General features: G+C 43.5%; 1 protein-coding gene across 18 annotated transcripts in view; it reads right to left on the bottom strand.

Annotated features, from left to right (window-relative positions):
* The window catches only part of SVIL (supervillin), a 128,832-nt gene extending 117,396 nt beyond the window's left edge, over nt 1-11,436 (bottom strand). For 10 of the 18 annotated variants that reach the window (XM_085538805.1, XM_085538827.1, XM_085538829.1 and 7 more), the window contains exon 1: nt 11,299-11,436. The gene's annotated coding sequence lies outside the window, so the exon portion shown is untranslated. Of the gene's footprint in view, nt 1-10,972 lie in introns of all 18 variants that reach the window. The other 8 variants (XM_085538828.1, XM_085538830.1, XM_085538833.1 and 5 more) reach the window with 4 other exon arrangements.
* Nucleotides 11,437-24,266: the final 12,830 nt, after the last annotated feature.

The raw sequence follows: 24,266 nt of genomic DNA, 5'->3' as shown, positions 1-24,266 counted from the left end.
AATTTACTCCAAGCACAGAAGAGACACACTGTCACCATGAATACTGTAACTCCAAAGCACATCTCCTGCTCTCTTTAAGATGATCACATAGCATCTTTACAGTCTGATGCGCAAGCAAAGGATCTGCAGTTTGGGGAGAAGACAAGTTCTGCTCGCCATACACAGTCCAGCAGAGCCCAACCACACTGCAATAGCTTTTGGTCTTTCCCAGCTAAAGACATAATGCTTTCTTTAAACAAACAACATTTTAAAATAGCTTGGGGAAGGAGCCACAAGCACAAAGAAAAAGAACATCCATTCTAGCATTTTAAGCAAGAAAGAAACACTGCTCAGAGTTCTGTTTGAAAGCTGTTAAGGTGCAAAGGGAAAAAGCATGTTTGTGCTGTAGTTAGATCAAACGCAGCTAACAGGGCAGTTCAAAGAGAGGACAGAGCCACCCCACAATAATCAGTGCAGGCACATGGCTAAGAGCAGGAAGGAAGAGGGATGGGAAGAGCAGGGAGCCGCTAGGCTCATGAAACTTCATCCCCAGAACTGTTATTGCAAAGCCACACACACATATTCCAGTCTCAGAACTGTACTGCGGGTTTCAACGCTCATTAAAATGCCTCCAAAACAATGTTTTCAGAGTAGGGTTTCAATGAGAGAGGGGAAATCATTTCTTTGGATTGCTCTGTAAAGTCTGCCTCTTCCAGAAATGAATGCTGAGGCTCCCTCACTCTCCTGCTATGTTCCATAATACCAGAATTCAGCAGCCAGTGCCAAGCCTGGGAGGAGCCCAGAGCAGCCCCTGTGCAAGGCATGGGAGCAGAAACTCAGGGTGAAGGCTGTGCACAACCTCCCAGCACAGAAAGTTAAGCCTGACCAGAAAGGAAAGGAAATTCAGTCTAGTTTTGCAAATTTTTAATACTAAAAGCTCTGCCAAAGTATTGCCCAGACTACACCAGGTACAGCTACTGGTGGGTTCCTGCTCTCAGAAATCACAGATTTTCCAAGAGTTGTATAACCTCACTGCAGCAGCATAGGTAGAGTATAAAAGCAAGAACTGTTCTGGCTTGGGGAAATCAGACTTTAGACACACCATGACAGATGTCCTGCCGCAAACAGAAGCAATAATATTCCTGTACTTGAGAGCCCAGCTAACATAAAAATAGTAGAAAGCATAAAATAAATAGAGTCATAGAATGGTTTGGGTTGGAAGGGATCTTTAAGATCATCTGGTTCCAACCCCCTACTATAGGAAGGGATGCCTCCACATAGACCAGGTTGCTCACAGCCCCATCCAGCCTGGCCTTGAATGCTTCCAAGGAGGGGGCATTAATGAACATTAACGAAGATGATGTAATAAATCAGTTTCAAACAAGCAGCACACCCTGCAAAGCAAATAAAACAAAAGAAAAAAATCACTACTTATCACCACAGGATTAGTCAATCTGCTGCATCCCTACCCACTGTTCTTTCATTAAAAGAAAGAAAATAAAGGGATGAGTAATTCAAGTTATACCCTTGACAGCGCATGTGAAAGAAACAAAGTAAGGATCCAGCTCTCATCTCAGATAACAGAAAGCTTTACATTAGATCAAGTCTGAAAAATTAATCCTTGGAAATCCAGAAGAAGGATTAAAACAAACAGCAAATAGAACATGAGGACATCGAGATCAGGATATACTTCAAGACGAAAGAAGGAATGCTGAAAACCCAAAAGTGACCCATGGAAAACATAAATATGGAAGCTTGGTATAGCCCCAGGGAATTGATGAAGCCAGTAATTTTTCAAGTGAGCAGAACTCAAAGCTCCCAGCCTGCAGCACACACACACATTGCGCACTGATGGGTTGCACACCACACTGACACTGCACACACGCACTGGCCAAGTGCAGCCAAAGAGTGGGTACATGCACACAAGTGTGTGAGCCCACCTGTAAGCCCACATGCACACACACTGAATGCCCTGACCCAGGAGTGACCGAACCACATGGGCACTTTCTGAGTGCACAGAAGCCCTAACAAAGCAGCTCATCAGACACCAGGCTGTATTTAAGACTGAGATCACGTTCTTTTGCCACAACTGTCATCTCTAGAGACTTGAGGGGGTACAAATAACTGAGGAACACAGACTGTCAGCCTTGCAGGTATCTGACAAGCATCCAAGCCCTAGTAACTCACACAAATGGACACAAGACTACAAACATTTGAGCAAGCAATCTTCTGCTTATCAAAACAGCAGGGTTTCTCATGGCAGCTCTACAGCCCACATCAAAAACACCCGAACATTCTGAACAACCTTAAAACATGAATCTAGTGACTATTTTACAGGAGTTAGAAGTTTTCCACAATAAGAATTTGTGGTTTCCTGTGCAAGAACAGATGCCAATTCATACCAACATGTTCATGGAAAAAGTTTTTTTGGGGCTTCCTTGAAAAACTGAGTTCTGTAACATCACTTGTTTTGTTTCAGACTGGCACAATGGTAAGTTCTTATGCCAGTCTTTGCATAAGAACCATTTCCTGAAGCAGTACTTGCTTCATTGGAAGGATGTTGTCTAATATTACCCCACAAATGTACACATGTATGTTGTTCTAGGAATTTCACAAGTAATCATAATTCCTGAAGGCGGCAGTTAAAGTGTTGCCTCTCCAGACTGAATTTGAAGAGATCTTTAGGCCAGGCTGAAGTTCAACACAAACCACGCAGACCCAGGGCTTACTTCATACACACATCCCTGCCTTTTGGGGTCAGCAGTTTGTTGCCAGCAAGCGTCACCTGGCAGCCCACACAGAGCATGTCCAACCCAACACTGCTCTAAGGATCTCTTCTAAAAGGCTCCTAGGGTCACATGAAACTAAGTGGCAGCTCCCCATGGGAAGTCAGATTAGGTTTCCAAAATAAGGAAGGGAAATTCTCACTTGGAATCTGCCACCTCCTGTCCACACAGACCCCTTCAAGTTGTCTGTGTCCGTGCTGGCCCAGCAGGGCACAATGCACTGTGCATTTCAGACATCATATTTAATACAGAAGTCATAGCCAGGCATTTCCCTTTTAAACCACAAGTTTTAAGAACCTGAAATGCACGCCCAGCAGCCGTTACTTATGCTACAGTTAGCTTTTATTAGCCTAAGTCCTAGGAAGTTGTTTATCTGGGTTCGCTGCCACTTTAAGTTAATTTTATTCAAAGTAACTTTATTTCAAGCTGGAAGAATTAAACTTGCATTCCATACCAAGAATCCATAAAAACAACTTTCCATTCTCCAGGCTTTTGCTTGGAGTAGGAAGCCACAAGAGCTTTGTTGCCAACCCACAAAAACAATACAAAATTGGTATTTGCATGCAAGTTGTAAAGTCAGGCATGCACCAAATATTACAAGAGACAAGATAAACAAGTGTATTTAAAATAACCAAGTCTTTTATCTGCAAGCTCCTGGCCTGTGCAATATGACAGGAAGGAAGAGGGCAGGCACAGCACACCACGTGCTCCGGCCTGCATTGGGGCTCCCCAGTATGGAACACTGGGGAGAGATTCGCCCTAAGCCTAGGTCAGAATGTTTCTGGAGCTCAGATGTATCTTTACTTTATGCCTTGCAAGGATCGGGTTTGGTACAAACTCCTTTGAAGTAGCATTTGTTACAGTATACACTTGAAACCACAAATGACACAATATCCTAACATAATTTAAGCCTAAAGCCAACAGCGTAATGCAACCAGGAACAGACAGCTTGAGTATTCTGGAGTATGGTGGGAGAGGCAGCTACATTTTAGCATGTAACACCTCAGTGCATACTACAAAAGAGAATAAAGCCTCACAGCTGCTCATAAACAAGGTGCAGCATCCAGAACTCAAGTAACTACAACAGGAAACCCTCAAAAAAGGAAAACAGTAAAGCCACATCTGTACTGATAGACATTGCCTCAGCAAATACACTTTCTTTTTATACATATTTCTGTTCACTACTGCAACTTTTGCTGAAGTCAGCTTCCAAACTCTTGAATCTTTCCATAACCATATTTAACAGCTCCATGGTACCATGTGTGTGGCCGATCCGTGGTTACAGTGCAGGCTCAGGAACCACACAGCCCATCAGATAACACACACCTGAGCACACCAGCGTGCTGGACAGCCCACAGCAAGAGCTGCAGTGACCAACCTGGAGAGGAACCAAGCACAGCATCTGTAAATAGCTCTCAGCAAACATCAGCCTGCGGCTTGGGAAAGCAGCTCTGCCTGACACTGCTCTGCTGCTCTTTTTAAATTAATCCATTCTATAGTTTTGTTTTTAGTTCCAGAGAGCAATGGAAGAAGCAGGGCAGCGAGGCAGGCAGAGCAGCACTTACCACTGACTGTGCAAAGGAAATCATTAACAACAGCAAAAGGAAGCAAAGGTTGAAGGGATGAATTCAAGTTGCAGTTCAGGACAGGAATTTCCCTGCTGCTGGAAATGCTGCTCTCCTGTGCAGCCCAAGGTCTCTTCCTCTGCTGAGCCGCAGAGCTGCCAGCTTTCCTGGAGCTGGAAGGCTTGACATGGACAGACATGTCTTTAAATTGGCAGGGAAGCCAATTTAAATCTACAGGAAACTTTAAAATAAATATTTTCCCCTTTAGGGGATGGAGCAAATAAAAGCCAACTTCACAACACTGGCAGAACCTCTCGTTTAAAAGAAACAACAAGAAGCTTTCTCTGATGCTCTTTTTTTATGCATCTCCAGAACTTCCACCAATTTCAATTAGGAACAGTTTTGGAGGCAAGTGAGAAGGGCACATCCTTCTTTATACTCCATGCCCTCGAACACGTTTAATGTCACATCATTCAGCTTCCCATCGCCTTTCAATGAAAATAAGTATTTGTTTTTCTTAAAGCCTTTAATAGGAGCTGTTAAAATTATTCATCAGGTATTGTCTACTTTCACTGCTCAGCTGAGGACAGATACCCCCTTATTTTTATACTTCTCAAATTCCACTCCTCCATGTCCATTCCCTCAAATCACTCCAAAGAGTGGGGGAGGTGTAATAAATTAAACAACAGTACTTTAACAACAAAAAAGTAAGAAGCTCCCTAACCTTCTCTGTGACATACATTTCTCCTCCAGTCCTCAGTCACTCCTACCTGCCCTCACTGGTCTCCATTTTTGAGACATGGCCTCTCTGCCATCCATGCACAACACTTTTAATCCCAGAACATGCATTTTTACTTTTTTTTTCCCCTGCACTAACTACATATTTAAAGCTAATAACCATGACTCTGCCCAGCTGTGTACCTAATAAGATCATTCTAAACTAATGGCCTGTATGTCTGCTCTGATTTCAGAGATACACTGTTCTAATTGTTCAACACAGAGTCTGAAAGAGTAATTTTCCAGAGGATGAGAGCAAATATCCAGCCAAAGACAGTGTGTTAAGAGTTAAGAGTGTCTCCTAAGACACTCACTAGCACTAGGAAGGAAGGGTTTAAAATCTCAAAATCTCAAAATCTTAAAATTTGGAAATAAGAACAGATCCCGAAATATACCACCTTAAATCAAGGCATTTCTTTTTGTGTTTTTGCTTTGTTTTTATCAGGCAATGCTTTACTACCAAGCCAAAGTCATCATCCTATTAAGCACAAATAATATTGAAATCATTTTAAGGCAAGCAGGGCAGCTATGACCAGGTATGATGGGGTAGGGCCAGTGAAAGAAAAACAGGCCAGAGGAAAAACAATACACACACACACACACACATATACATACAGTCACCTGAAAATTTCCTGTCTGAGTAAGAGGGGTTTCAGATCAGTTAAAATGGGTGACTAAGAGCCCAGTGCAGAGGGATTGTTCTGTTCTCTGCAGCAAGAACACACATGTTCCCTTCCAGTCTGCTTCACCATGCAGTGATTCTCACAGCCAGGAAAATGCAAGTTTTCATCCTTAAACTGCAAATCGCATTAAATGTTTTCAAGAAAATGCCTGACCCATCCCCTGGTGGAGCAGTACGGCCCTCCTCGACTGCTTGTGAAACACAACTCAGAGCTGGGAAATGAGAGCCTTGGCTGACAACCATCAGAAGGTGCCTTGTTCAGCTGGAGGCAGGTCAGAGAAGTGGAGGAACAAAAGAGCTGTTGACAAAGTTGTAAGGGGAGCTTCTCTTACACAAGTTACTACCACAGCCTGTGGATTTACAGCAATAGGTAAATAATATCGCATTTCATTCTTGTGCCAAATCTATAGGAAAATAAGGGGGTTTTTATGCAATTGATGCAACAAGTGACCAAAAAAAAAGAGGAAAAAAAAAAAAAAAAGCATTTCCTGGCAACCCTGGTGTTATAAGAACAGCCTGCTTAAGTCCCACATGGCTTAAGTCCATTAGAAGCAGCACAGGGGCTCCCAGCATTTAGCAAGAAGTCCATTTTATCTCTGCTAATACTTAACACCACAGAAGCAAATGTAGCTACAGTTGCCTGTATTAAGCAGCTGGCAAGCCGGGAGATGGAAAAGTTGCAGAACAGCTGGGGAATGCAAGACCCTTTTGAACAGGCTGCTATGTGATCCAAAATAATGGCGGGCGTTTACACACAACACAATGGCAGCAACAGCCAAATGCAGGCCTGGCGGACGCACCACAGCTGCTCCTGCCTTCAGACCAAGCACAGCCAGCAGATACAAAAGAGTTCATATTAGCAAAAATATGGCTTTCATCTTAAAAAGCAGCAGCTTGGTTTCCAAAATAAGCAGCTGGCCTTCCAACTGGGCTAAACCCTATGATATTCTGCACTGGAAGTTACCCTGTAGAACAGCTCTGGATTAGGGTCAGACTGCTGCTACTCTACCACCGGCAGCTACCAAAAATGCAGTATTCAGACCAACAGGCTGCCATGCAACAAGGGCTCTCATTACAGTGCTTTCCAGCTAGCACAAGGAAGACAGCAACACAGAAACAATACAGACACTAAGTACACAGACCTTAGCCATCCAGTGAGCTAGAATGCAGCATTTAACTGATCATGGGCCATTTTGCTGCTTTTTTACACCAGTTTTGTGCATTAGTGTAAAGGTAAGTTGGTATCTGAAGACAAGACATCTCACTGCTTGCACCTAGAGAGATGGCCTTTGTTGTCTGCTGGTTTTGCAATGACTGATTGCAGCTGCAACGAGCGCTGGCTTGTTTTGCAACTGCCATCTAAGTACCACACAGCTTTGTAGGTGGCTGTGCACAAAGGTTGCATCACATCTTCCCAAGTTTTCACATCTCAGAAGCACAGTATCACTGGTCCCATCTTTCTTACTCAAGACAAGCCATGATTAAACGGTGCTAACAACCTGGTTACTGCTTTGTATCATAACTGTACCACTTCCGATTACGCTGGGCACCAAAACACAGTAAAGGAATGTTTCAACCATCAGCATCTTGATTAAAACCAGTACAACTCAAAAGAAACTGGTTTTGAGTGAGAGAAGGAGACAGAAGAGAGGAATCTTTCAATGCTACTTACTCTATACATAACTATTAATGTTAAAATCCAAGTTAAGAGCTATTCAACGTACGGTGGCTAAAACTGGACAAAGACAGCTGTCATAGCAACTGAAACAGATGCAAACACAATATTTGATCTTCATTTTTAAGCGCTACTAATAGTGAACACAGAAAGGATTTAGAAACAGGGGTTGTAAGACTGTCAGTGGTTAACAGGAAGTGTTTGACTTTGCACACCTACCCAACTAAATGTTACATCCACACACTTCAGTCTCAGATTTCTTATACAGGCTTTCTAGCAAAATTCCTCCATTAAATAAGCCATATTTCTAAGACTTTCCCAATAGAATGTGTATGCAATTAAGAAAGAAATAAGCAGAGCCTGGAATCACAAGCTCAGAGAACTTACTTCTTGCAACAAAATACGACTGCACTGCAGCATGGTGCCCTTCCTGGAGGTAAAGCAGTGACAGGCATGCTACCTTACAATCCTACTATTTGTAAAGATAAGAACATAGATTTACTCTTCCAGCTGTACTGGCACTAGGAACAGCAGCTGGCATGCCATGTTGGGAGTCATGCCTTATGTCCTCAAGTCCTGGACAGGCACAAGAAAACCTCAGGAAGTTCAACAGGGCCAAGTGTGAAACCCCGCAGCCAGCTCAGGGTAATTCCAAGCACAAACATAAGCTGGGTGGAAAGCAGGTTGGGAGCAGCCCTTAGGAGAAAGACTTGGGGCTTCTGGTGGATGAAATGCTGGTCATGAGCCAGCAGTGTGTGACTGCAGCCCAGAAGGCCAACTGTATTAAGGGCTGCATCAAAAGCAGCATGACAAGCAGGCAGAGAGAGGTGACTGTTCCTCTGCTCTGCCCTCATGAGTCCCCACCTGAAGTACTGCACCAAGGGTCGCCCACACAGGAAAGATACGGAGCTGTAGGAGCAGGTTTAGATCACAAGGATGCTCAGAGGGCTGCAGCACTTCCCCTACAAGAAAGGCTGGAGGAACAAAGGCTCTGGGGAAACCTCACTGTGGCTGTATGTATAGGGGCACTACAGCAAAGCTGGAGGACTATTTATCAGGGAGTATAGTGATAAAGCAAGGGGTAAAGACTTTAAACTGGAAAGAAGGGAGATTTAGGCTAGGTGCTGTGAGGAAATTCTTCACTGCTGCCCAGAGAAGCTGTAGGTGCCCCATCCCTGGAGGTGTTGAATGCAGAGCTGGATGGGGCCCTGGGCAGCCTGTGCTGGTAGGTGGCAGCCCTGCCCATGGCAGCAGCTTGGATCGAGATGGTCTTTAAAGTCCAGTTCAACCCAAACCATTCTGTAACTCCTCAGAGTAAACAACCTCAGTAGGAGCATTTCAGCCCAATCTATACCAGAAGGTTTTTCCCAGTTTTGACTCAGGCTTGCTGCTCAGATCTATCCAGCTCTGAATGCACTAGCGTCTCTGAAGTCTTGTTCTGAAAATGAAAAAGGATTAACAGAAGCAAGAGCAGGATATTGGAATGAGCTAAGACATCCGTGAAGCTTAGCACAGTTCAGCAAACAGCTGATCGTTAACAGTTACATGTAATGTACTGACAGTCAATACGAGCAAATGAGATGTAAGTGATCTGCACTAGGGTGCACTTGTAGCTGGAAATCACTTTTTTAACCACCCCCCCACTTCTTTGTAGTCGAGTTATACATTAAAAGACCTTCTGGTCTCTTTGTGTACACACGTGTATCAGTAGCAGGACAAGTTTCTCAGTTCTCTTTAACATCTTACACATGGATGCAAATTGAACTCTTTCACAAAGTAACTACAGTTGTTATTTACTAAGGAAGAACTAAGAAAACAATTCGGCTGATAACTTATTCTGGGTTTTATTATAATTACACAGATATTACTTAATAAAAATTATTAGGAGGTACAACTACACCGAAGGTTACTTGCAGTAACAGAGATTTCCCTACCATGTAGATCTCTCGACAGCCATGTCCCAACAGGCTCTAAATCGCTTATACACATACCGAGTACTGTTCAAAGCAGACTTGCTTTCAGCAAGATTAAATACCTGTTCAGTTTGAACTGTCCCGGTGCCAGGACAAACTACAGCTCAACCAGTTCAGACAGCCATCCCACTGGGCACCAATGGCCTCTGCAACTCCCAGCACCCCAAATCTGCTGCTTCTGGGAATCCTGCCAGGAGCTGTGGGATAGCTCTGCGCTGAGGACATTGCAAATTGAATATCTTAGAAGTGTGCTTGTGTTTTCGTGGAGCAAGGCTGCCACGGCTCAGAATATGAGTCAGCACGGCTTACAGCTACAGAACTGAGCAGCGCAGTTAGAAACAGTGCACTTTTGAAGAAGCAGGGGGTGTGAAACGATCCCCCCAGGGGAACAGTCAGGCTGCACCTGGCAGGAGCCAGCACTCACCTAGAGAAAGGAATTTGCTCCAGTACCTCCCTGCTCCAGAGCCCATGATTTTCCCATAGTAATGTCAGAAGTTTCTGCACAGGACGGGCACTTTGCTTCTGCCTGTATCAGGGAGGCTAACCACAGTGCAGCCAGACAGGCATGCACACCCATGATGTGGCTCTGAGCCTTATTTTTTTTGCCTTGCTTAAAGTGGAAGCTGAAATACAGTCTGGATCAAAACAGCAAAGAAAAAAAAAATAAAAGCATCTCGATTAGTTAACACTATAGCATCCAGTGAAGCCCTCGGACAGAAAAGCAGAGCAGAACTGAAGTAAAGCAGTCTGGCCCCATACATCTCACCACACCGGTACCTGTGGCCAGGTGTGTTTTAAGGCCAGCACACCTTCATTTCATCAAGACACGGAACAGCGTGCCCTCCCAGGAGCCCTTCTGGCAGCTGTTGGAGTACACAACCACCGAGCACACCAGAGGAGCACCTCTGTCTCTCAGGGATCCAATGCAGGATGGTTCCTCTGCAAACACAGCTGGAGCCCCTGGCTGCCCCGTGCAGCTGCGGGACGGCACATCTCAGCTCCAGCCATGAGCCAGCTCCCAGGGCACAGCACCCCACACAAAAAGCTACGTACAGCACTGTTGTCACAGACCTTAGCCATGCAAACCTGTTGAGACGTTCCCATTCTGAAGTGGCTTCTGTTTTCATTTTGAACAGAAAAGATTCAGATAACCGCAAGCTGAGAACACTTTTCAGTATGATACAGTTCTCTTGGTTTCTCAGTTAGCACGCGATCCAAGCAGGGCAGCTCACACTCTCAGAGCACACACCAGTTCGGGACTCTGACAGCTCTCGAACACCCCCAAAAGCATCGCAGCGCTTCCCATTCGCTCCCCCAGCTCCGGGCTGCTGCCCCCTGCCAAGCAATAAACCTGAGTGTAGCTGATCTGCGCGACAGCGCTTAAATCTCTCTTAAGAGAGCCATAATCCACCGTCACGTGCAGCATTAAGGAGCATTACGAGTAAAACAGATCCCGAGGTGTCAGTAAGCAGCCGGCTGCCGCGCCGGGCACCGCGCTCACCGCTACCAGCGCGCCCTGCCCAGCGAACACGAACCTCAGCGCCGCGATAAAGGCTGTTCCTTCGGGCCACACGTGCGAGCCGCTGCCGCTTTTCTCCAGCTGAAAGCGGGGACACAACTCCGGGCCGGTCCAACCCCGCAGCACGGCGAGGGGCGAACGGCGCTGACCCCGAGCCGGGAGCCGTCGGGGCGGCAGGTGCGGGGCGGGAGCGGGCTGACAACGGGCTGACAACGGGCTGACAACGGGGCTGCGCGATTCGCCCGGAGGTGGAGAAAGAGACGGGGAAGTTTCCCGCAGCTCAGCGGCGCGCCCCCGGCCCCGGCCGCCCCGCACCGCCCCGCACCACCCGCCGCCGCTCACCTCGGGGCAGCCGCAGCCTCGGGCATCCGCGCCTCCGGCCGGAGCGGGGCGGGACGGGGCGGAGCGGGGGAAGCGGGGCGGCCGTGCGGACCCCGAGGCAGGGGCCGCCGCCTCCTCCTTCCCCTCCTCCTCGGGGGGCGGGGCGGGGAAGCGCCCGTAGCCTCAGCCCCCAGCGGGGAATGGAGAGACTCGAGCTCGGCGGGGAGCGTGAGGAGCAACCGCCGGCAGCGGCCCCACGCGGGACGGGACGGCAGCGGGCGGGATGCGCCTCCACTCGGCCCGACCCGCCCCGCGCCCCTCAAACCGCCCGGCCCCGCTTCCGTGCGCCTCCTGCGGCCGCTGCTCCGCTCCTTAAAGGGGCCGCGCCCGGCCCGGCACAGGGCGCGGGGTGAGGGGCCGCCTGTCACGCGGGACGGCCCTCCCCATCACACCGAGACCCTCGTTGGTGCCTTTCAGATAAACCACGAGTGGTTCTTTGGGCCACCGAGAAAGAGGTCAGGTCCCCACCTCAGCGTGACGGTGGCCATCCCTGACGCAGCCCCCAGCAGTACTGAGGTGAGGGGACGTGGGAATACGTTCACGTTCTCTGATATTAAACAGCCCAGAAGACAGAATCACCTTTGAAGTCCATGGAACCCAATAGAACGGCTGGTTCCTTTCTGCTCCGTGCACAGAAGAAGGGAATCTCCAAGTGCAGAAACATGCTCAGATGAGGCAAACCATAAATCCTTCAAATCAACGCCCCAAATGAGCTCTGCAGAGCCTGCTACAAAATAGTGTGCCCTTGCTGTGCCCTAGGTGAGCTCCAACTGAACGCTGGGGGCTTGAAGCACTGCTGGGCTTTATAGCTCTGTGCAGGCAGATGTTTGTTAATTGCCGGCTAATGATGTGGTGTGGGCACTGCCTTTTGCCCAGTGGTTATGAATTACTTTGTGCAGATACACAAAACCCACATCAAACAGAAAGCACAGGCAGGTCATTCCTGACAGACCGAGGGAGGGAAGGAGTGAGGCTGGCACAGAAAGGAGGACAGAAATAAACCCTACCAAAGATATAGATCCCGGAGTGGACAAAGATCTTCACAGTGTGCTTCCTCCTGCTGCCTTTCAACGCAGCTCCTGTCATCCTGATGGGAACTATCAAACGTGTTCCCTCTCCCTACAGATAAAAAAGGCAGCAGCTTCTCACTGGAACCATCAGTGGATTTTGATCCTGTAAGAAATGCCCTATTAAACGGGCCTGAGAGAGCTGTCTGAGTGGGGGAAAGCGCAATTGGATGTTACATCTGCTTTTGTTGTGATTGACGTGACACCGTCCTGATTTACTATCGAATATCAGAATGGGTTCTGGATGGAACTCTTACAACCCAAACCCGCAGTCCTCTTGCCAAGGACTGTTTTTACTCCAGCTGAGAACCGATTCATCTGGATTTTGCCTTAGGCACAGTCCTTGCCATCTTCTGCCAGAGATTTTTTTCCCCCTGCAGACTTAATCCAGGATCCAGATACACCATTGTTTAGAATTTACATTTAAAAAGGAGTAAAAGATTGATTGGAATTCCAGGGGAGGAGAGGGAGGCATGATGATATATTGGAATCTTTTGTTCCCAGAAGAGCCAGGAAAGAATTAAGATTATTAAAGAAACATAATTTGGGTCAGACCAAGCATCTCAATCCACATCAGTCAAAAAGATGATTTTCCCTACTTTTTTAATGTGTTTGACACAAGCGTGTTTGATTTACGATGGGAGTCAAAACCATCTGTATTTGGGGAACAAGCACATGCTTATTTAAACAATGGGGCTGCCTGGGGGGAGACATAGGGAAGAAATGACATTCTTTTGCAAAGAATTCAGTGTTTTTCACTCCATGAAGTGACTGGCACTGTTTTGAAAAGTGCTCTGCAGAAGACACAGTAGCTCAGGCTATTTTAAAGGAGCCTGACAGTTCACATATATGCAATTGGTGTGATAGTGAACAAGGCTATCACTGATAAAGCTCTGCTAATCTCCACTTTCCTTTGAGAGACCCTGTGAAGAGAATTAGTCTCATTGGCAGCATGTAAGTATTTGCATCTTGAAAACATTTGAAGCCCATTTGTAGTCTGAGTTCCACACTGCACTCGGGATTAGTTCTGATTTCAGCAGGTTTTGTAGCTCCTGGTCCAAACACACCATAGATACTACATGTTATGATCTTTGTCCATTGTCCTGTTGCTGGACGCTGCTGAAAAGAGCCTGACCCCATCCATTTGACTCCCTCCCTTCAGATACGAGGGACTTGTTTTAGCTGAAGATGAGGCTGAAGCAAAAGAACCATTTTCTGAACAAGTCCTCAGCTCTCATCTTGTGCTGAAATAGTTTATTTGAAGTTTCTCAGGGGAAAAGTGCTATCAGGAGGGCTATCAGGATGTCATCTGCAGCGTTAAGTTCTAGTCTGTGCTGGGTGGAGATTCCATTCTGTAACCAGATGCTGCGCTCCATATGGATTGATATGATTAGAAACAGGCTTGGAAATAACATTTAATTTTACCAGCCAGCTTCCCAGAGTTCCGTAAGCCGTGTGAGTGGATGTTGTGCCTTCTGCTTCCTTTAAATCCATAACCTTGAATCCCTGCGCTTAGGGGACCTTCTTGGCAATCTGTGGGACTGATCTCCAAAGCTCAACACAGTCAATATCCCATGACAAAGATGTGCATCACTGTAAAGCCCAGCGTAAACTATGAACATCAACAAAAGGTTCAGAGGGGAGAGAGAAGTATGTCTGTCCCTGCAAGGTTTCCACATACAGAGAAAGCAGAAAGGAACAATCTGCATTTCAGCTGCTTTTCTAAATGAATGCATTCAACAATGTGGCGGGCCGGTAGCTCTCTCTTCCTGTGTAAGGCTATGCCAAACTCCAGTGAGGAAGCCTGGGGTCTTTTAAAAGTAGGTGAGAAAAACTCGAGGGCAAGTGTAGAATTTTAGGATAGAGCCAAAACCTCTGTCCACCCTCAGAAGAGCAGAACGACAGAGCTCTGGCAGCCATTGCAGCCACCACCGATTTATTTACGAGTTCCTGGAGTCAATCCAGTGTAATTATGGGCCTGAACTCCAGATCAGATTCACTTGACATTTGAGAAAGTCTGTGGAAAAACAGTAATAATAAACTGATAATAACCATCCGTCTCTTAAGCAATGAGAAATAAAGGGAAGAGAAAGGTCAGGTGGGGAGAGGGGAAGGCAGCATAATCCCACAAAGATCTCCTGTTTGTCAGGAGATACTCTCGGTGTATAACCCTGTGTATTTTCTAGAAGGAGCTGCAGAGAATGTTGGAGTGAGTCCTGAATCATGTCAGTGCTTTTGCTATTACTGCACTGGAAAAAATGAAAACGGTGGGTGCAGAGGAAGCTGGGATAAGTTGGGACGGCAGTTTCTCTTGGTGGAGCGGATAGTTTGTGGCCCACACAGCATTTATCCAAGCGTGCTCATCGCCTCAATTACGTTACTATGAAACCACTGGCTTTGGAAAAAGATGTTTGAAGGAACTATGCTTCAGCATGTGATTTATTTTCAAATTCATGTACCGAGTAGAAACAGGCTTATTGTACTTTATTGCAAGTCCCTCATTCTGCCACTTCATATCATTGGTATAACAGGGATGAGTATTAGGGTTAAAAATATTTGCATTTAAAACATCTGCAGTCTTATATCAGGATTTATATCCCATTGTTTGATCCTTCCCATCGGAATCAGCCCATATTGTTTTCTATTGAATTGCTGGGAGATGGCTTCACAAAGTGAACTTGCTGGGAGGTTTCCAGAAAAGAATATTTTTCAAGTAAGATAAGTTGATTGATTCTGCTGAACGGAAAAGTCTGCTCTAACAAGAAAGAGGCCTGACATTTAGTTTACAGTTGTCTCAAGTATTTTATTTCAGGTGATGGAATTGAATTGCAAGTTATGAGTGAATGTTTAATGAAGCAAGAAGAGTTACATTTGTGCTACGCCCAAAAAACATTTGGTGAGTTTTCCTTACGTAGGGTTTCAGGGCGTATTAACAACGTATGCAAAGACACAATAGAGCCCATATATGTCAATAGGTTTTATCAGAGGGAGCATTCCAGTTAGTTGCCCTCATCAGACAACAACCAAATGTTGAGCACCCTGGCAATCAACACCAAGCGCAGTAACACTAGACAGTGTCTGAAGGAAAAAGAATCCTGGCTGGATGAATGGGGTTAGTGGCTCAGAACATGTCATCTTCAAGTGACCTGCTTTGCCAAACTCACATAACCTCTCAGGAACACCTCTCCCACAACACGGGAGATGTAGCTCCAATTCTGAAGGAGAAAGAATATTGAATAGGCAACAGCCGCAGCTGTATGCAGAGCAATGAATACACACTTCTTTGAGCTCAGTCTCTGTGAACTGCACACATGGGTTATTCAGCCCATTCTTCCTGATCTGACAATGGTATCAATTTTTTTTTTCTGTTTAGGAATAATTTGTTGAATTGTAGTTCTATGTTATTTAAAGCTTTCGTTTCATTTAGTTTTAATTTTACATTGACTTTTTCTTTAACTTCAATCGACATTTACTTAACACTTCAGGTTACTGTGTTATTTCTATATGCATTAATATTCTACAAATATACATCTCACAGGTCTTGAGGAGGAGACTTAGAAGTCTGGAGCTGTGGTGTGAGGTTAGTAACAAAATCTAATATATGGGAATGCAGTTTTTTTCTTCTTCTTCTAACCTACTATGCATCTGGTTTTCACCAGACAGGCCCTTTTCTTCATCCTGGTATTTCATAGCAGTAGAATGCTGACAGTTGTCTGGGACAGCCTGACCAGAATAGCAGCTCAGCCTGAGCTGCTGGATACCTAGAGATCCCAGACACATTCACCACACGCAGCAGATCAGCCCCACAAAATGAGCAGTACTTACACAGAGTTAGGCCTTTGGAGCATGTGTTGCCCAGATGAACTGCACAACGCAAAGTAAACTCACTTACTGTGTGAAGTCAGACTAACCATAGAATTTATGCACTGTACATGTGATACATTGACATGCTGGGCTCACAGTTATCTTCTATTCTGCATATGCATATGACTTCCACTGGGTATTTCCTGGGCATGAATTGACTGTCCTTTTATTTCCTTGCTTGTGTATATTCCATTAGGAAACTGCTACTTGGAAATAACTAATTTTTGAGGGGGATCAGTTCACGAAATTCTGCAAGACTTTGTTGTAGATGGTCAGCTGTGTTTGCATCCAAACCACTGAACTCAGTGGAATGTTGGAGCACAGAAGTATTGGAGGCGCGCTGAATAAAGCTTTCAACTACTGACAGCATCTGAAGAACATCAGGAAAATGCTGAAAGCCTGGGTAAATATCCATCAGAAACCAGCTGGCATGGCTGTACGGGTTTCAGCACAGGGCCTGTCTGCCGCAGAATTTTCTTCATGTTATTTGGTGTAACAGTCCTCACATGGTGCTCATAGTTATTAAAATAAACAGTGCTTTTAGAATAGCATGCAGGATTTTGAACACCATTCCTCCGTTGGCTTCCAGTGCCATGTAACAGTCTCATGGCAGGAGTAATCAAAATAATTCCATGACAAGAAAAATCACCTAATTTTAACAATCCAGTTTGCTGTTCATAACTATTGCATGACTTGTTGGCACAAATATGGGCAGTAGACGGTGTCTAAAAGGAGCTCAATGTAGGTCTTCCAGAGGTACTGCCTTCCCTGGACAATATCAGACTGCACCCATGTGTACCCTAGAGACCTCAGGAAGAACAGATTATCTTTGCACATTGATACCATCATTTACTCGTCCTGTGACTGAGGCACAATGAAGGCTATCATCTGTAATGTTAATGGCTTTAATATACAGGCTTATGCAAGGCACATAAAATAAATTCCTCAGGCTTCTCCACCTCATCTGCCTATGGAGCCATGGCATGAATCTGTAGTCTGGTTCTGCCTTCTGGAATGACACATGAAAAGGGAGACTCTTCCCTCTTGGAAAGCCGTAGAGGTTCCAGCTCCTTGCATTTGTGTAACTGGGCTAACCCAGTTATCTGTACTTCCGAATTCTGTTCCACAGAAGTATTGTTCTGCGTGGCTGTGTTTGTGTTTGTGACATTGTGAAGGAGCATTCAAATTTTAAACAGCAACATAAATAAAAATAAAACATGAAAGCCAGGTGTTTACCTGAAAACTCCTACAATTAGAACTGCTAATGTTTCAATATGTGCAACATGCGATTGCTTATGTGGGACAGCATGAGAGTGGACTGCCCACTGGGAGCCCTTTTGGCTCTCAGTTTTGCAGAATATCTTGGCTGCAGAGGAAGGATTGCTTTGCACTGCTTCGAAGGAACACGATTTTTATTCTAAATAGTAAATTCTCTGAACAAGTCAGGGGAGCAAGAGTACATGGGAACTTCAAATGAATTTCCTTAACTGTTTCATCTGGAAAAGCTAAGAGGGAAGGAATCAAAGATTAAAAGCTTAATCTTGATATTTTCATGCTAAACACTTTGATTTTGGATTTGGCAGTGGCACATCAGTTTTACATTTATCTTCATTTTGAAGAGTTGTGAAACAGGCAAATAAATCTATGAAACAGAACACCTTGAAAATTCACAACTGTGAAGGTTTTCACATTTCAGGGATCTGTGACCTATGTGGCTCCGTAGGCAGCTGGGCTCTGGCCACTACTCAGAGATCCAGTAATATTCAAAGATTCCAGTGATATTCCAGCATGAAGCCACGTCCTGCCTGGGGCTGGAACTGGTGAGTAATAGAGCCTGACAATGGAAGTGGATGGTCCTGAATGATCTGCTAGCAGTAATGATTTATCCATACAACTCTCGTGCAACTTAAATACGGGCTTCCCCTGAGACCCACAATGACAAATATTTAAAGATATGTGAGAACAACAAACTGTTAAAAGAACCCCTCCTAAGTCTCATAGCTGCCAATATTATGCAAGCTTATGGTATGAATCATATTAGTCTTCCCTGGAAAAGCCTGAGTTTCTTGCAGTCTTCACTAGGATCCTGCAGTGTAATGCTTCATTCATTATTTATATTCTTTTTTCTTCCACTGATGTGTTAGCAACAGGTATGAGAGGATTTAGGAAAAAAAAAGAAAACAGAAACCAGTGAAGTGGAGATATTTCTTACTATCAGTCCATATCAAAGGACACGTAGAATGCAAAACTGGAGCCCCAAGTCTATAGTAGGAGTGAAATACTTGCAGTCTCATCATGTTCACAGCCAGAAAAGCTATATGGAATCTGCCTTCCAAGCCAGCTTGTTCACATCTCATCTGTGTGAAATAAAGATCCCACTTCTGATTTACTTAAAGCAACTTCTCAGAGAAATAGTATAAGGCTATGGAATAGGGAAGCTGTGCTTCAAACGAGCATCACTCTGTACATCTCAGAGCTTTTTCTGCCAGTTTTTAGGGCTACATAAAACTATCACAGCAGGAATTTACTAGGAAGATGCATCTTATGAAGCAAGCATTTGTTTACTACCAAGTGATGCAGTGAGTCATTTGGCAGCCCAGTGGTTTCCTTATTGCATGGCTGTACTGTGAAATTCCACATGAAGAGTATGAACAGCCTCAATGTGTTGCATTATAGAAGTGCTGTCTTTAGTATAAAATGATTTTGCTGTTGCTCTTAGTTGTTCACTGTTTGTCTGCAGTGTTACTTAGTGAGACGAAATTGCAGACATAGCATATGGTATCACCTATATCTCAGGGTACAAAAATGGTGGTTGCGGTGGGGCTGAGATGGAAACTTGGTCTCGGGATACATGGTTTGCATACAAACCACTGCACGTATTTCTGAAGTGATCCAGAATATTACCACTATGCTGTAGGCAGTAAAGCACAAAGTAGAAAGAAGATCTTAAAGGACAAGCTTGCAAATCCGTTTGCAATGTCAATACAATTTCAGACACATTTTCCCCAGCCTCAAAGATATTGTTGCCAAAGATTTGCTACAGATTAAAATCATTGGGAAAACATAAACATCTCAGCTGTGACACTGTGTCAACAAGCAATTTCCATAGTGTTTTGCAAAGATCAGAAATTATTCAGTGATAAAATGCATTATCCTAAACAACAGTGAAAACACTCCAGTCAAGGACACATTCCTCTCTGCCTTATATCTTATTTACTTGTTTCTTTAGGCACCAGTTAAATGTATCAGTGAAGCACTTCAGAATACTTCCTAGCATACAATAGTAACACTTGAAGGTTTTAAGATAAACTTACTGCTCACCGATTTGCCCCAGTTAGGCTTTTCAGATCTGAGAGATGAGCTTAACGTCCAGGACAAGCTGCTGTTGATACAGGCTTGTGGCAAAGGATGCTGGTACATTGAGCTGTATTTTTGCATCTTCTTTTCGACAGCCTAGCAAGTAATAGAATAGCTGGAGGGAAAGGAAAAGAAGGAGTGTAATACAGCATGGCAACAAATCTATCTTTGCTAATACGTTTCAAAGAATGGCTGCTGAAGCTGGGGATGACCAAGGGAGCACTGGGCACTGAGGAGAATCTCTGCAGAGTAGTTGCATTGCTGTGAGCTCCATCATGCTGCTGGAATAGAAAGGAAGAGCCAGATCAGAAGCAGTCACACTGGAGAAGGTTTCTAAAAGCCCAGTGGGCTTCATGTCATGGGAAGGCCACGAGCAGTGAGCTGCCAAACTGTGCATTGAGACCTTTCTGTAAAGTTATGGCTATGTTACTGTACCAGGTAGTGGAAAATCAGTCTCAACAGTTATTCTTCATTAAATGTAAAATGTTTGCATTTTAGCCAATTAAAATATCTCCGTGTGTTCAAATAATCTGTAAATCCATGATTCTGGAACCTGCCCAGAACCAATTTAAAAACTCAGTACCTGTAACACAGGCATCACAAGTCAAAGAAAATTAAAAGTGCCTGACTGTTCTGTAAAATGAGCACAGTTGGGTGAGATTACTTATAGGTCAGCAGGGTTGGCCTTGCTCGAGCAGGCTTAGCTGGCTTTAACTGCGCCCTCTTACCTTAGGGTTGCGTCTTCTACCTTTTCTTCTCTGGTTTTCCAGTGTATCCCTAGTGCTGGGCTGATGCTTTGTAAATATATACTTTCCATTTTGAAAATGCCAGTTCAACAGTGGGAACTGATATCAGTTTGTGTGTTCCAAACTGGAAGCACTCGTTCTTAGTAAAAGAGAATCTGTTTAAAGCTCATTGCAAAGATTTTGGAATTTAATGCTTTCTATTTACGATGCCTCTTCCAGAAAAACTCTTTTAAAAAATAAAAACACTTTAATAAAATGGTGTATTTCTATTGACAAGGCTTTAGGGGAATGTTTCATTATATGGGAATTCACAGATTCTCTGATCTTTTTCCCCCTCCAAACATGGACATATTTCAGAATGTCAGAACTTCCTGTGAAATGGAATGTTCAGTTCTCCCATAGCCCTGACTGCTGAGCCTTTAGAATGAAGAACAGCCATTAATGTTGGTAACCAGCCAACAAACCCAAACTTGCAGGAGAGACAAAAAAGGTTAAGAGCGAGAGAGAGAGGGAGAAGGTAGAAATACCATATGAAGATTTTTGTACTCAGAATGTCCTCAGTAACTCAATCATACATGAGATTGTCTCTCTAACAGAACTTAGATATGGGAGCTTTTAAGCCCTGAACCTCTGGTGCTGTTGTACAAAGGATACATCAGTGGTACGGTATAACCCATTCTTCAAGTCATTTTTTTCATCAAGCTGGAAAAAGATGATAGGCTTTGTTTAAATCTGTAGCAAAAATAATCACTCATAAAATCATGGAATGTGGCTGCAAGCATTTGGGGCCTTTTAAAGCTGCCTCGCTTTGCTCAGCTGTACTACTTCAACTGCTCATTGCTGGCGTACTTAAATCTCCATCTACAGACTTGGAAATCTCAATTCTCCATCTGACTCAAAAGTCTATAATTTGTGTACACAAAGCCTTCTATTTTTTTTTTCAAGAAAATTTATCAAGTGGTTTCTCTGTTTCAGATCTTCTTTCTGAAAATTAGAAGAGGGAATATCTAAAGAGGATATAATATCCTGTGGCATTCAGCTACTCAGTGAGATTGATTCTGCCTAAGAATGGATAATTCACACTCTTGGACCAATTTGCTTTTAATTCCTAAAAATGTTTCCATCAGATCCTGTACATCAATGTAGACAAAGAGAGAGATATGTGGAGAGATAAGCAGACATCAGTAAACACAGCCAGTTAACTTTTGGTAAACTGAGGACCAGAGAAAGAACAGCTAATGATTTGGAAGGAGGTTCTGTGCTACCATTGCTTTTAAAAGAAATAATTTTAAAACAGAACAAAAAAAAAATATTCAGGACTTTGTTTATTACAAAAATGTATGAATTTGGTTGCACAAAGACTGAGTGCACTGTCTACATAAAACACTTCAGTTTGCTGGCTCCTCCTACTCGGATTTACTGGATTATAGCCAAAGAGTTGCAACTGCCAGATTTTTCTCTAACAGAAAACCCATCTGAGCGGAATTTAGTATTGGCAGATGATGTTTGGAGACATGTGTGAAAAATTACGAACCCTTTAAGGGAAGAAGTCACCCAATTAAAAGCGTGCAGAAAATAATCCATCATAAATTCCCATCAAGTCCCTTTTGCTTTCAAGTACCAAAATAATGACTGGACGAGACCCCAGTTGAGTCTAGAGCTGGCTTAACTCTCTATTGTGGATTTAACATTATTTCTGAAAAGAGAAAATTCTGCAATGAGCTTTTTAATGCTATTAGTCTTGTTTTTTAAGTCCTTTCTTTGTGAAATATCTTTGCATCAATAATATTCAGTCCTTCGGCTGTTTGAATGAACTTTCTTAGAGCATTTCAATGTATCTGCACATGCGATGTGTTTGTACTTTCAAGTAGTGTTTTCCCTGTCTGGATGACATATATGTTTTAAATAGGATCTCAAATCAGTGAATTAAAACATCAAACTGTCACATACTGAGTTTCGAGAGGATAATCACTTTCTTAAAATGTACGAAATATTTGTAATCACAGGCATTTGGACAAGATGCTCAGTGATTTTCTAAAAGGCAACATAGTAATAATACTAATTAACAGATCATGTTCTGCAGCCTCTGACCAACCATATTTTCTACTTAAGAGGCTTTTTGTTTTGCTTTGTAAATACTGACTCAACCCCTACCATAATGCCTGTGGCACAGGACCTATAGAACATAAAACATCAAGTTACCTTTTCTGTGTTGAAAAAACTAAAGAACTGCAAAGGAAAAAAAGATCCATGTTGGTTATTTTTTTTCTATATATTCTTCTTCAAAATAATAGCACCACTTCTTTAGAAAAAGTATAAAAAATAATAATTTCCTTATTTCCATAGTTGAACATTTACTTTTCAACATTATGAAACCTTTGAGTGGCATTCATTTTGTCAGCTATAAGAATCACAGTTTCAAATGCATACCCTTGAACAAAATAAATTGACCTCCAGACATGCCTGTTTCTGTACATTGACCATAACTTTGGGGTTAGACAAAATGCTTAACTTACTCTTGGCTACAGATAAGTATTTCCCCAAAAGAAACTCTCCCCAGGCCTGTCTTTTTTGGAGTAGGTTTGAAATTGCTTCACATATTGAGCTCTTAAATATGTGATTACTTGTCAGTTCAAACTTGAGTTACTCCACATATTTGGTTCGGCTTCACTTCTGAAGAATGCCCCAGAGAGAGAAATGATCATATAGCCTTTACTTCTCTACAGAGTTTAAGTTCCTCTATTTTTTCCCATTTTATCTCTTTTATCATAGCTGCGGGGTATGTTACAGAGTCATCCTTTACTCTGCTAATCAAGAAGAATGTGTCTATTATTCTCTACATTTATTTCATAGAAGACATCACTGTTCCAGGGCATATGCAGGCAAACTGTTCACATCACCAGACATCACTGGAAGTCTGAACAGCACACTGAATTTCCAGCCTTGTGGCTTCTATGATTGATTAAACAGACACTCACAACATGTGAAGATAAAATACCCTTATAATAACAATGAAATACATTTTGTATTTTTATACTGACGAAACTACATTTGGAAATAAAAGTATTCAACAGTACTTCTGTTTCTTGTGCAAGTTGTGGTCTACCTATCACCATATGTCTTATTAGACATCTAGTTACAACATTTTTTCATAGAATCAATGCAAAATTCAAGGAAAATCATAAGAAAGGGAAGTCTAGACTTCTGCTCAAAACAGTACTAACTTCAGTAATAGGTCAGGTTGCTCTGGGTTTTGTCCAGTTGAGCTATGAGCACTTGCCAGAATGGTCTCCACAAGTTCTTTGGACGACTTGTTTTGGTGTTTGGCCACCTTCACTGTGAGGATTTTTTTCCTAATCAGAATTTCCTTCTTGTGATTCATTTCTCTTGCATCTTTTGCTGTTGACTTCCCAGAAAGTGTCTCCATTTTCCCAGTAACTACCCAGCAGGTAGTTATGACAGCAGTTAGATGCCCCCTTTTAGTCTTCTCTTCTGCAGGCCAAGTTACAGAGGTAAGTCATGCACTCCAGACCCCCAGCCATTTTAGTGACCCTCTGCTAATGTATAATTTTCCCATTTTCTGCATTTTCTTAGAATTTCTACCTTAAAAAATCCCAAGCCCTTGAAGTTAAAGTAAATCTTTATTTGTATAATTGCTGATAAATTTGCTGTAACTTGATCATCCCAAAAGAGAACTGCTTGAAAAATATAACCAGCCTTTTTAGTCATCTGGACTGTAGAAGGGTGGATTACTCTGTCAAGGCAGCCAAATTTAACAGGGAAAAGAACCAGATTTAGTAACCATATCAAAAGCAGACACTGTCTCAAGAGACATAAGACTCATACTCCATCTAGATATAAACCTAGGCGAGTAGCAAAAACAAGTTCCTAACCC

The sequence above is a fragment of the Coturnix japonica genome, chromosome 2, assembly GCF_054131305.1.
Source record: "Coturnix japonica strain WE chromosome 2, WE-NBRP24, whole genome shotgun sequence".
Classification (NCBI taxonomy): Eukaryota; Metazoa; Chordata; class Aves; order Galliformes; family Phasianidae; genus Coturnix; species Coturnix japonica.
The sequence above is the reverse complement of the archived record's forward strand: the minus strand, read 5'-3'. Positions and strand labels throughout refer to the sequence as shown.